This window comes from Lepidochelys olivacea, assembly GCF_965140295.1.
Source record: "Lepidochelys olivacea isolate rLepOli2 genome assembly, chromosome: 10".
NCBI classification, from domain to species: Eukaryota; Metazoa; Chordata; order Testudines; family Cheloniidae; genus Lepidochelys; species Lepidochelys olivacea.
In genome coordinates, this window is record NC_140420.1 from 11,669,866 (window position 1) to 11,683,775 (window position 13,910).

The following is a 13,910-nucleotide window of genomic DNA, read 5'->3' on the forward strand; positions in this document are numbered from 1 at the left end:
AGGCAGGTACAAATAGGTGATGGTGCCACTAATTTGATCAGTGGAAATGAAACGATCATCTCAGGATTCAGTCAGTGCTGTTCGGGGCAGGGGAAGACAGCAGGTTGGCCGGATGGTGAATCCTCCAGCATCCTCCTCCTGGGCCCTGTTGAAATTCGCCTGTTTTAACTTGTCTGTATGCCTCATTAGGGAGATGTACTGGAAAACACAAGGCAGATCCAAGCAGCTTTCTTCACAGGAAAAGCTTTCATCACATAATAGTCTGAGGCTTGTTTGATGCCTGGTTTGAAACGCAGCTGAATAAAAACAGAGAAGGAGTTTGAATACTAATAGGCAGCTGGAATGACAAGAGACTTTTTCTTCACTCTCCTGCTGTAGAAAATACCACAGAAATTTTGTGTGTGGGGCCGGGGGGCAAGGGGGTTGATTCACAGTTAATCTTAAAACTACGGCTTCCACTGTAAATGAAAATAAGCACTCATATTCCAGCCTTGTTGCCATGGAGAGAGCTGTTTAATTAACCACAACCTTCATGCCACAAAAGTATCCAGGAAAATATTACAGAATTCTCTATGAGATGCTTCAGTTCTGTCATTATTTTCTTGGTTTTTGCGTAGTACCAGAATTTGCTAGAAGTCCTTCAAGTGCTTAGTACAATATAGTGCAACACAGTTTTGCTGTACATGCAAACTGAGCTGGGATGCTGCTGCGAGAAACATGGTTTAGGAGCCTGGGTTAAACAGAAAAAGGATTACATTTAGACTAAATACATAAGACCAGTTTCCCTGGTAGGGTCTCTACAGATGGGGCATTCCAAGAGAGAGAGAACCTGTCCCTCTAAGCCCCCTTTATGTTGCACCAGGACAATGCAGAATTGGACTTGTAATCTCTTTATTTGAAAGTATGCATGTGGCATAAATTTGTTTGGCCTCAGTTAAATTACCTGTGCCCAGTGGAATCCATTCAACTAATCTTATGGACTGTGGCTTAAGGACAGAGTGCTGGGGATCCCAGCTCCTTGAAGCAACCTCCCTTGGCCTTGCCTGCACATCAAGGTAGGATGTACATCTCTGGCAGTGCCCAAGATTTTACTCAAACACCAGCTCTTCATCCTGAGCACAGCAGCAGAGAGACTCTAGCCTAGCGATTGCATGGAGGGGTCTGGGGCTGCCAACAACACTGAGGTGGGGGACCTGGCACAAGCACAGGAAATACAGCTGTCAGAAAAACTCCAGCATGTTCACCCATCCCTGCCCTGCAGCTCCCCTTTTTGAAGAGGAGAAGTGCTGTTTGTGTTTCAGACAGTGCTGATCCTGTTGGCCAGCCTCTACCTGCCAGTGTCTGTCAGACACTGCAATAAAGAGTAACCCCAGGGCATGAACAGCCCGCCACAGGGACCCCACCCACAGAAACCTCTCCTCCCCTAGTGGTGCAATGCCTTGCTAACCCAGCTGCTCTCCTTCACACCAGCGGCCCCAAGGCTCTGCTTTATAATGGGTGTCGGAGTGCTCTCCTTCATAATAAATAAGAGTTTGGCAGATCGTCAAACATTTGCTCAATCCCAACCTTGAAGCTGAATCCAAACACAATCTAAGCAAAGCCTTCACCTCATCAGCCCCAAGGAAACACATCAGGATGAGGAGCCACGTTCCACTCTGTGCTGCAGCCCCTCACACCATGTCTGGTCACAGCCCGACAGGAGGGTTAGCAGGCTGGTCAGCGGTTAGGACACTAGCCTGGGGTTTGGGGTTCCTGGGCTCAGTTGTTCCCTATTCTGCTGGCTGCTGCAGACTCCCTGTGTGATCTTGGGCCAGTAACAATGTCGCTGTACCTGAGCTCCTTATGTGGGCTGTAGCACTGTCCTGCTACATGAAGATAGCTACATTAAAGATTGTGAGGTGCTCAGACACTATGATGATGGAGACCATATAGATACCTACGACAGATGAAGCTTTTAAAGGAAAACTCCGCTTGACCCTAATCATTATTGCATCCTGCCATTACAGGGGGACTTTCAACTGACGATCTGATTTAGGAAGGTACCAAAAGATCTAGCCTTTCTGAAGGCTTGCGGTTACAGCCCTGGCCCTCTGCTGCTCAGGCCCTGGACTCTTGGGACCTGTCCTAGTCTGAGGGCCATAAGCCAGGTAAGATGTGCTGTAGCAAAGGCACCCAGTCGGATGGGATAGAGAGGGTCATGGGTAACGCAGCAAGGGGCTGAATTTATGGCACCCTCTGGCCAGAGAGCTCTGTGTTTGCCACAGAATCAAAAGCCACTGGCTTGGAGACGACAAACAGCTCAACGATGATTATCCCCATGGGTGATCAAGACTCAAGGCTGTTAAGTTGCTTGCTCAGGGTCACATGGAAAGTCAGTATTATAGCCAGGAATAGAACCCAGTTTTCCTGGCTCCCATCCCCTCTTCTAACCTGTACACACACTTGTGAGCATGGGAGCATTGCTACTAAGCAGAACAGAAGTCAAGTCTCGCTCTCAGACTGTGGGGACTTCCTACGCCACTCAGGCCATTGTGCTTTTTAACAGTGATGGAACACTGCAGTGCTGCATAATTCTGATGGCTCGAACCTGGAGCGCTCGGGAACATACAGCTACGGAGAGCTACCAGGCAGGTCATACCAGGAGCTGGCACAACTGGTGCTGACAAGGCACACCTAAAACAGGTACCAATATAAAGGGCTGTGTGCAGTCACTGTGAGCTCCCGGGCACAATGGCAAAATGTAACCTGCCTGGTTGGCTGTGCTCTGCCTCCGCCACAGGGAGCAATGAGGTCAGGTCTTCTCTGACATTGGTTAGGAGTAACTCCACTGAAGCCACCGGTGTGAAAGAGAAGAGCAATGGGCCCAGAAAGCCAAGCTGGCTCACTTCTAACTGGGCTTAAACCTGAAGATTCAGCCATGGTGGTGAGTTAGGATTGCCTCCCTTGGTAAGCAGGAATGAGGAGAGCCCATGTTGTGTGGGTTTGACCTTTCAGTGCCGTGGGATGGAACACCAAGCAACTCAATAGGATTAAATCAGCCATACCATGCTCAGGGGCATCAAAACCCAGTGCTGGTGCCACCAAAAAAAAAAAAAAAAAAAAAAAATCCCTAGTACAGTGAGATTCTACAGGCAAGGTTTTATCAGCCAGATCCTGATCTCAGTTACTCTGGTGTAAATTTGGAGCAACTCCACTGAAATCTGCTTAAGGCAATAGAGTCAATAGACATAAGTGGGTTTATTGGAGATTTACCCCAGTGTACCTGAGAGCAGCCTTTGACCCAGAATCCTAAGGAGAAAACTAGGCTAGCTGGCAGACGAGATGGGAGATACAGTATAAAACAGGATCCCTAGTGGGAGAAACTTGAGGTATTGCAGATGAAGAAGGGCCAGCTGGCAGCTCAGCATTTTCAGATCATCTTGACCTTGTCTGGAGGGACTCACTTCTCAGCCTCAGGAGGGGGAGACGGGCCGGGGGCGGGACGAGGACTTTTCCCTTGGTGCTTCCCTAATTTAGAACCTCATTTCCATTCTTGTGCTCTCTTGAGAGCCTGAGGATTCCTTCACTGTTTTTACAGTTTGTGCTGCTTTCTCTCCCCCTCTGTTTGCCTTTTCCTCTCACCAGTGACATGAAACTGAATTAAATCTTGTTGGGGGAGAGGGAGGAGACAAAGAGTCTCCTGGGCTTTGTGGTTTCATTAAGTTTTCCAGAGATATAGACATGATTCAAAATGCCCCTTGAGGTAATGTCAGACTGAGGGGCTCAAGGGGGTTTGTCCTACAGGCCAGGAATGGGTGGCTGCAGAATTAGTAACACTCTTCATTATTTCACTCAGTGGGGTTCTCAGTTCTTTTGGTTCAGGCTCTGATCCGATACTGCCGACAGCCCCTGCTGAGGGAGTGAGATGCTGGAGTTGGTAGCATTGATTTTTCGGAGATCATGCTGCCAGTACCCTCCAGGTACAGGAGAGAGGTGCTGAAATTGTAGTGTTTGTGTTGTCTGTAGCCTAGGGCGAGCTGCTGAGACAATAGGTCAGCAGGTCTAGTGCTACTGCCAGGTGAGCGAAGAAGATGGTGAGTCTATGACATTGGCATCACTGAGATGGATTCTGCAGCTGTCCCAGGCTGAGCCAGCTCTGTGATGGACTTGTACATTTGTGCAATGGTCTGTTACCTGCACACTGTAGGGCACCCACCTTTACACAGTTCCTAGGGCTCAAGGCATAACCCAGTTGATTTAGGCACCCCCACCCTTTCCTGGGGTGAAAGGCACCTACCTGTACCCAGCTCCCTAGGGCTCAGGGTATAATCTGGTTAATTTAAGTACCCACCCATACTCAGTTCTTAGGCTCCGGGAGTATTCTTCTGCAGGTTTGCGAGGCCCTTTACCAGTGAAAGAGCCTTACACAGTAATATCCTTAACCTCTATTTATTAACAGTTACCAAAAAAGAAATCACACGCTAAGCATATAATGCTCACCACTCCCAATAAGGCAGAGAAACGTTTCCTGATGGCCAGTTAGGATCAGGTCATCTGGAGACTCCAGCTTCGGCACAGTGTGGCTGATAGGGTGTTGAGGTCAAGCAGCTCTGATCCTGGGGCTGTCCCTTGAAGTAGGTTCCAAAGAACTTCCTTTTGAACCCCAGTTTATATAGTGAAACTTGAGTCCTGCTTAGCTGTACCTTAACCAATCATTTTAGCAAAGTCTTACAAAATAATTCTTTGATCAATCCTAACAATTCTTTACCCAGTCATACCCCACCACCTTAGTTGATTTACACCTTGCAAAATTAGCTATGTAACAGACAGAAACAATAAAAAACCAGACAGAAACCAGACAGATAAACAATAGAGAAGTAGGGACCATAAAGGTAAAAAAACAAAGAAGTAGATCTTTCACACCCATAACTGTTGATAAGTGATTCCTTGCCAGACAGAATGCTATCAAAGGAAGTTTTCTTTAAACATTTTAAGAGATTCCTTGCTTATCTGGTGATGGTGGGTACTATTAGGTGGGGTGCCTTCTTAACTGCTCCATATCACATTGTTTTGATATAATTTAGATGGAATGTAAGGATGTGATTTTCTGCCTCTTGGCTCATGGCTGCTGCTGTCCTAATGTGGCTGCAGGCCTCAGACCTTACAGGTCAGAGAATTCAATGCCTTGCTGGTGCTGCTTATCCTAGTACTGGTTAGCTTCTCTCACCTTGCTCTTGTGGTGACCATCATCTTGGCTGACACACCTGGGAGTGAAGTCAGGGGCTCCAGCATTCAGAGCAGCTAGAGCTAGACAGCCCAGCTCTGTAGCTGGGGGCTGAAACAGACTCAAATTGTCTGCAGATCAGCACAGAATAGGACACGCAATTCACACTGACCGGTGTTACACTCTCATGCGTGTATGTTAATGTCGTGTTTGATGTGCCGCCATTCTGTCTCGTTGAAAGCATGCATCTCCTTCCAGTGAGGTTGGCATGGAGACAGCATGAAGACTGCATATACAGTATAGGAGGAGGAAGCTTGCATGGTAAGATTCCCCTCTTCCTGGCCTCATTCACTAGCTCAGGGACACTGGGGGGGGCGGGGGGAGGAGAACACTCTTGAGAACTGTCCTAGTTTGAGGACCGTAAACCATGGACAATGTGCAGTAACCAAGGCCCCAGGTAAATGGGGTGGTGGGCTAAGTGGGATAACGCAGAGAGAGCTGAATTTATGGCACCCTCTGGCTCCTTTAGAGATTGCTGCATTTGACAGAGAACTAAAAGCAACTGACTTGGAAGGGGAAGGATGAAAGGCTAAGAGAAAAGAAAGGATTATCTTTCTCTTTTTTTTTAAAGCAGCGGAGGAAAAGGAGAAACCATAGCAACAGTGGGGGTCCTTTGGACTTAACACTCCACAGACAAGGCCTTGATGTTAACATTCTGCCTGCACTCAGTTTGGACAATCCTCAGTAAATCTTGTTAAGAGACCCAGTTCCCCCCCTCTCCCCCCAGCTCCACACACCCACACACCCCTTCTGTTCCCTGACCTGCCGTTAGAAAAGTGATTTCCAGAAGATGGAATCAGTCACAGCCCTGTGTTCCCATCTTCTCTGTGCAAAGGAAGAGGTGGTGGTGAAGGGGGGCTGAGGGTGGGAGGGCGATCCTGTTAACAAACCTTGGCTAAACAGGCTGCCTCAGGCCTTCCACACAGAGTCTGTCCCCCCGCATTGATATTGAAATAAGGTGCAATCCATCATGCTACCAATAGGCCCCTTTCACAGAGGCTGAAAAGAGCCACTATCAACGGGAGGGAGAAAAACTTGTCAAGGGGAAGGCCAGACTAAAGCGTGGCAGGTGTGTTATGGAGAGGGAGCCTGTTGGAATGAGAGGGTGATTCATTGCCCTTGTCAGGGGAACAGCTTCATGCTCTTGCCAGGAAGGGCTCTATCAGCAGCAGCAGAGCCCTGTATGCAGCTCCATGGTGGGGGCCAGGTTCCCCTTGGTATGGGGAAGGAACAGGAGAATGATCAGATGCAGAGGAATTGGGAGACAGCTGGCTCTGTACAGGCCCAGGGAGAGTGCTGGCATGTGGGATGGAAAATTGCCTTTCTTTGTTCATATTTATGGGAATCCCCTTTCTGTAGGTGTCTAAGTAATTTGGAGAGTGAGATTGGGGAATTCTTGTACATTTGAAAGGGAGGCACCAACCTGTATGGTGATGGGGATAAACATCTACTGAGCAGGGCTTGATAGAGACCACCAAACTCCTTTCACTTGGGACCAGAGCCCAGGCCTCAAGAGGCAGCATTGTATGTTCACCCACTGCACCTCCAGGAGCCACATAAGAGTGAGACCTTGGATTACTGGACATTAGCAAATGCTACTGTGCAATCCCATCACCAAATTAACTGGTTCTAATCCCCACCCTAAAACCCATTTTAATCCATGTTGCTGCAGTTCGCTTAGGACCACTTGATTGCCTTATGTGTCCAAGCTCCATAGTGGGATTAGGCTGGTACCCAGTGCTGGCACAGCAGTCAGGGAGGTGCTGTACTTGACCTTTAGTGATACACTCACCCTGTGCTGGTGGCTGGGCATGAAGAAGTTGAAGATCACATAGCACTTTTTGAAAAGCGTTGGAGACCCTATGAAATAAATGACTTGGGCAATGCCATAGACAGTGGTAGAATTAGAACTCAGGAGCTGATGATGCTAAACTCTGGGCTTGAACTGCTAAAGCACTGTGTAGGGTCTAAAATACCTAGTATATCTTAGAGTCCATTCCCACAATAAAGGCGGGCTTTATCAGATAATAAATTGTCTCTACAAAATAGATCCTAACATCCAATGCTATGTACAGCATGGGCCATTGCTAACCACACAAAGGCTACTGCATTGCAATATGCAGTCACGGCACTCCCAGTGGCTAACTACCTGAAACTAGGTGCAATGGGAAACCTTGAGTCCTAGCAAACTAGAGATAGGCCTGAACCAAAGCACCCAGATGGGAAAACCAACACAGTCTGGGGGAGCAGGGCAGTCTCTGACTCCAGATCCAGAGCTGAAATTCCTAGCAAGCCCTTTGCCTACAATGGGCTGAACTCAAGCCCAGGACTCAAACACTCTTGAACTTTGGGGTATTCAAGACCCAGGTCTCAGTTTTGTAGGTCTGGCCCATCTCTGTCAAAAAATAATAGATTTTGTTCTACGCCACTACTAACCTGGTGGGATGGCTCTGTTAGAAGAAACCTGAGGGCCAGGTCCTGATCTGAGTAACACTGGGGTCACTCCAGAGTAACTCCATTGCAGCCACCATAGGTACTTCAGACTCACACTGGGTTTGTCCCCAAGTCTCTATATTCAGTGAGCACTATATTCAGTTCTACCCACCTGGATGCCATAATGAGCCACCCTGAGAATGCAAAATGACTATCGAGATCCAATTATATCCAATCCACAAGCAGCTGCTGTTTATTTACTTGGCTGCTTCCTACCTATGAAAGACAGAGCAAGGGGAGACGTGCTTCTCATATCCGTTGAAGGTGCAGCTCCCGAGGAGCTGTGGTGCACTGGCAGGACCATTGTTCTGAAGCTAACAGAATTGACTGTGACACTGGATATTTCCTCCTCTAAGCTGTAAACATTGTCAGGCCCTAGCTGCAGCAGGTTTGGCCTTTCCCACAGCAGACAATGCTGATATGTGGGCTAGGGCCCTGGGGAAGCCCACATCTGCCTGCAGAGGAGGGCGGCCAGCTAGTGTGTCCTGTGGGGGAGGGGGATGGAGGAAGGAAAGCAGCAGGCCTGCAGAACCACACTAGCCCAGGGGAGGCTGAGGGAGGGGGAATTTATTTGTTTATTTATTTTAAAGAAAACCATATAAACCTTATCATTAATTAAGCAACAAACTGAGACACTGAGCTCCTCTGTCTTGCAGCTATGAGAGCATTTCGGTTCCAATGGAAAAATCACTCCCCTTCGCACAGTCTTCGTCATGCTGGTGCCATGTTCCAAATTCAGCCTAGGTCTCTCCATGCAGCAGGCAAGGATTGCAAAACACCCTCCAGAACCTCCCTGTTCAAAAGGGGCACTATGCTACGCTCTTCTTCCACACGAGATTGTGTTGTAGTCCAGGGATCACTCCCAGCAGCTCCCTCCACTCCCATCCCTAATCCTGGCCCACTGTCGAAGGGAGGCCCCGGAGGGGTGGGGGAAGGGACTGGAGAGCAAACCTTCCCTGCACTCACTCTGTAGCGGTGGCTCCTATCCCGCTCTGGGGGTTGTGACCTGGCGCACAAGGTCAGAGCACCACTCAGGTTTGGCCAGGCACCCCTCCGTCATGATGGAGGGGCAGCTGGGCCAAATTTGAGAGAGTGCCATTGCAACCTGGCACATGGAGTTGCAGCCCCATTCAGGTTTGGCTCCCTGGGTTCAATGATATCTCTGGGCAATGATATGACTGACCCATGAACCCATGCCAATGCCTCCCCTGCTCCAGAATGTGTCCCATTTTCCTTCTTCCTCAAAACTGCAGTTTCTTCAGCCAGTGCCCAGGATCTATGTGAAATCTACTCCTAGAGCAAAGTCCATGGGCCAGATCCCCAGCTTGCACAAATGGATGTCGCTCTATTGACTTCAGTGGTGTTGTCTTGAGTTGTGCTAGCAGAGGATCTAGCTGCCCGTACAGCATATACCCAAGTGCCTCCCACCCTTTGTCTGTCTTGTCTATTTAAATTGTGAGCTCTTTGGGATAGGGCCTGTGCATGCAGATCACAATGGGACTCTAAGCCCTGCTATCACACTAACTCTAAACCTAATGATACCGAGTCAACTGAGGGATGTAACAAGCCAGGGGAGCCTATGGAAGGAATCGCCAGTTACCACATCTTGCCGGAATTAGGGCATTTATATTAGGACTAGAGCTGTGCAGATAATTGCTTTTTCATTTCCCCAGCTAAACAGGGGGGAACATTTTCCCCATACACAAACATTTTCCCCATACACAATTCACCTGGAGTGGATCCGAAACAAAATAGTTGACCTTTTTTTTGCAAACTGAAAAATGTTGAAAAAAAATGTAGTTTTGGGGCCAACAAACCATTTTGTTCACCCCAAAACAAAATGTTTCATTTTCTTTTTACCTTTTTTTAATCCTGTTAAACAACTTTAATGAAACAGAAGCAAATTTCAAAAGGCAGAGTCATTTCGACTCGAAAAATCAAAATGTTTAGTTTCAAAACGCTGACACAAATGTTTCGGTTTTTTGGGACTATTTTCCCCTCCGACTGAAACCATCTGGTGAATTCAACACAAAGTCTCAAAGAGTTTCGGTTGCCTCTAATTTGTATTCTTCAGCGAAAAAAGCTTCCATTTGAAAAACTTCACCCAGCTCTAATTAGGACATAGGAGCTGTCATAGTAGACCAAACAGTGAGTCCATCAGGTCTAGTACATTCCTGCCTTAGCATCTTTCAGAGGAAGGAAAATAACTCCATAATGCCTCTGTGCCATTCTGAACATTGAAGGGGCTGGAAAATTCAGATGAAACCCTGAACCATGAGATTTGATAGCCCTTATTTAGCATGAATAATGAAAAATTCTTATTACCTATATTATCCATTCCCTTTTAAGACACTGTGCAATGTTTAGTTCTGTGACCTCCTCCTTATCGTTACATATCACAGAGCAACTCTACGTTCCTACAAGTGCTTTACCTAGCACTGGAGGGTTTCACAGCAGGACCACGGGTTCATTCTTGTTCCCCACACGTCCATTTTATTGGAATATTTGACAAATGCCTTTTGATTATCTGCCTATGGACGCTACATCCTCCTTTATGGTTGAGATGTAGTTTGGTGGGTGGGAGAGGGAAAGAGAGATGGGGGGAGAAGGTAGATGCCATATCGCAGTTTTGTGACAGCAATTCCCTATATACTGGTGTCCTTTGGAACATATCAACAGCACGCTCAGGAGAAAGAGGGCATTTCCAGTCCATTCCCATACACAGCCATGTGCAGCCTCCTTTAATCCCTGCTGTGTGTGTGTGGCAGAGGTTGGAGGAGAAGGAGGTCACAGATGGGGTGTCCGTAGCTACCATGAACCTGTGAAGCCCATTTCCTTGCTGAACTTCACAGAATGTTCCCAGGCCAGGGAAAGTCTGGCTGTGGAACAGAGGCTCCCTGCCCTGGGAATAAGCTGCATGATCTAGACATAGAAGTATGAACGCCTCTGTACTGAGTCCTGCCAATGGAGCAGGCCTAGAGAAAATGAGCCGATTCTACTGTGTTAGACAAATAAACACAGATCTCTGCGTTCACTGGGTTTCGAAGGCAGTGACCGATGGCAGTTTACCAGGTCACCGGGCCCCTGCAGCTACCATCTGCTACTGCAACCTGGGGGTCCCCGGAGAGAGCAGCAGAGGAATGCGAGCCGGAATGATGCGTATCTGATCCATCCGCTTGAGGGGAGAGGAGCTTGCCCTTGTGGCCTCAGCAAGTCAACGTACAGGCGCAGCGCGGGAGCCTCTCAGGGAAACCCTTGTAGCACGGACAAGAGGGCAAGGAGAGTGCTAGCCCCTAGTGGCAGGGGGAGAGCACGGAGTCTGTGATGGGAGGGAAATGGGACAAGGCAGAAGGGAAAGATGAAGAGAGAAGGAAGAGCGGAATGGTAACAGGAGAGAGAGAGAGAGAGAGAGAGAAAGAGAGAAGGGGAAAGGGGGAAGGAGAAGAGAAGCCACTCGATGTGTCTGGAAAGCCAGCGCTGTCCTGAGGCTTTCAGAGGCAGTGTGAAAATGGATTGCACAGTGGAGCGATTTCTCTTCCTCTCTGTGGTATATTGCGGACTGTGTGGGAATTGCAAGCTGTCACTTTAACAATGTGTGTGTGTAATGTGTGTATGGGGTGGGGAGGTCCTGATGCTGCTTGCAGGCTAGGAGACTCCGTAGGGAAGTGTGTGATCAGTTTGTCTGCAGAGAGCCAGCAGAGAGCAAGGTGGGGTGAATTGTACTTCTTTGCTTTATGGAGCAGCCTGCTTTGTCTCTCTGGGGTTTTAGTTACTGTGTGTTACCATATTGGAGGCTAAGAATAAAAGTAGCATTATGTTGCAGTGCCAAAAGAGTATTTTATATTTGTATCTAACTTTTCTGTGAGTATGCAGAGAACATAAAATTCTCCAGCTCCCCATCTTGCTGTTCTCCCTACACTGTTTCACACCCTTCAGGAGAAGAGGAATCTGTCCATTGGTTTCCTTTCTCCTTCCAGAGCAAGTTCATCTTTGCCTGGCCAATATCCTTGCTGGCCAAAATTGTCTCATTGTTTCTTGATAGTTCCCCATCTCTAAGTCTCTTGTCTTAGACTTAGATTTTAAGCTCTTTGAGGCAGAAACCGTCTTTTTGTTCTGTGTTTGTACAGCACCTCGCACAATGGGGCTTGAGCCATGACTAGGGCTGCTAGACGCTACGATATAACAATAATAATAAAAAACATAAAGGACGTAATATGCTTAACTCTTTGTCCCACCCACATGTCTTAACACCCTAGATAGTGCATATTGGTACCTACTTGGATTGATAAAATGGAGTACAAAGGAGTTAGGCAAATGTACTGTCCACCAGTAGAGTTCCACAAGGAGGGTCACGCAGTGAATTCGATGGACAGAGATTGGGTGAAGCTATCAATACAGGTGCACAAATTCAATTTTTCCCAAAGCTGTATGGGCCTTTCCAGCCAAAAAAATAAAGTGCCAGGTGAAGAGAGAGGAGGACAGATGGTCTTGTCGTTAAGATGCTGGCCTGGGACTGAGGAGATCTGCCTTCAATTCCTAGCTTTGATGGTGCAACCATGGTGTCATAAGGCATGCTCCTACCTCAGACCATGACACAACAGATGTGCCTGCCTCAGTTTCCCCTTTCTTCCACCCATGAAAGGAACATAGATTCTCAGTGTCCAATACAAAGCCCACCTCTGGGCATTCTTTACTGATATACATCAGTGCAGTCACTCCCTCAAAGCCTTGCAGTAAAACCATTCTCTAGCTCCCACAACAAGCATATGCAAATACAGCAGCATTTTCCATTCCTTTTTCCCGGGACATCACCTCCAAGTCACCCACCCGGAGTCAATAGCAGCATTTTGTTCCCTGTTCCTTTGGTCCCTGATCCAGGACCCCACTCTCCAGGCCCCTCTGCCAGACAGAGCGTGACCAGTCTCCTTGCAGCCCTTCACTCAGGTCTGTATGGCTCCTCCTCCAGCAGTATTCTGGACCTCCCTGCCTGTGAGTCCTACCCCTGCTCAGGGGATCCACTCTCCTTCAGTAGCCCTTTTGCTTCAAGGCTCAGCTACTCTCGATATAGCTGGATTTTCCCTTTTCCAAGGGGCCACTACCTGAGCCTTCTGCACATGTGGAATCCCCTGCTTTGCTCAGTTCTCACGAACACCTTCATTACAGCTCCCATCCAAACTCAGCTCTTTCTACTGGGTTTCCTGGAGCTCTCTCCAGTCCTAAGCAACTCCTGCCAGCACTTCCTTGCTGCTTCCTAGCTCTTGGACTCTCAGGCAGCCTTCAGCTGCACCTGACTCTCCCGCTTTCCTTCCCTCTAGGGCCCAAGTCTTATGTCTCTTCAGTCTTATGGGGCATGAGGTGGTCACCGACCTGCTGCCCTCTTGAAGGGCCAGCGCTGCACTGTGACAATGGGCAAGTCATTTAATTGCTCTGTGCATAGGTTCCCCATCTGTAAAGTGGGAATAATAATAATACTTTTGTGCGCGGTGGAGGTGTTTTAAAGATAAATCCACCAAGACTTGGGACGGACTCCGGTGTTAGTTATGTGAGCCACATAAGCACCTAGAGTAGAGAAATGAAATGCCCTATAACTGATTTCAGAGTAGCAGCCGTGTTAGTCTGTATCCGCAAAAAGAACAGGAGGACTTGTGGCACCTTAGAGACTAATAAATCTGTTAGTCTCTAAGGTGCCACAAGTACTCCTATAACTGAGTAAATTATAGTGAGGGATTCCCAGTCTTGGGACTAGAAAGACTCTTACGAGGACCCAGGGTCAAAATGACCCAGAGCAAAACAGTAGCTAGCATATTTTGGACTGTGCAGAGGGTTGAGGTTTCGATGAACTGACACAAACAATTGTTTATCTCCAGAAGAAGTTCTGACAAGGCAAACGCACATGGAGCCATAAATTACCGGAGGAAAATCCCACTGTGTAGGAAGTGGTGCATAAAACACAACAGCAACTCACCGTTCAAGGAAAGTCACTCTGGAGTTTTTTTCCCTTTCGACATACAGTGTCGCTGCAAGAATGCCTCACACCTGATTTTAATGAGAGACAATCACATCCTCTCAGCCCTGACAGTGGCAGAGGGGACCCACAGAAATAACTGGCTCAGTCACACAGTGATAAACATGTCAAGAGAATGAAAACTACAGC

At 47.9% G+C, this 13,910-nt stretch overlaps 2 long non-coding RNA genes across 2 annotated transcripts; one reads left to right on the forward strand and one right to left on the reverse strand.

Moving 5' to 3' along the window:
- Nucleotides 1-528: 528 nt before the first annotated feature.
- Nucleotides 529-5,511, reverse strand: LOC311527171. The gene is made up of 3 exons (XR_014713265.1): nucleotides 5,207-5,511; nucleotides 4,480-4,682; nucleotides 529-730 (listed from the first exon to the last, which is right to left on the reverse strand). It is a non-coding gene; the product is annotated as an uncharacterized lncRNA (long non-coding RNA).
- On the forward strand, nucleotides 2,035-5,530 carry LOC311527173. Its single transcript, XR_014713267.1, has 3 exons — nucleotides 2,035-2,147; nucleotides 2,546-2,682; nucleotides 5,462-5,530. It is a non-coding gene; the product is annotated as an uncharacterized lncRNA (long non-coding RNA).
- The last annotated feature ends 8,380 nt before the right edge of the window (nucleotides 5,531-13,910 follow it).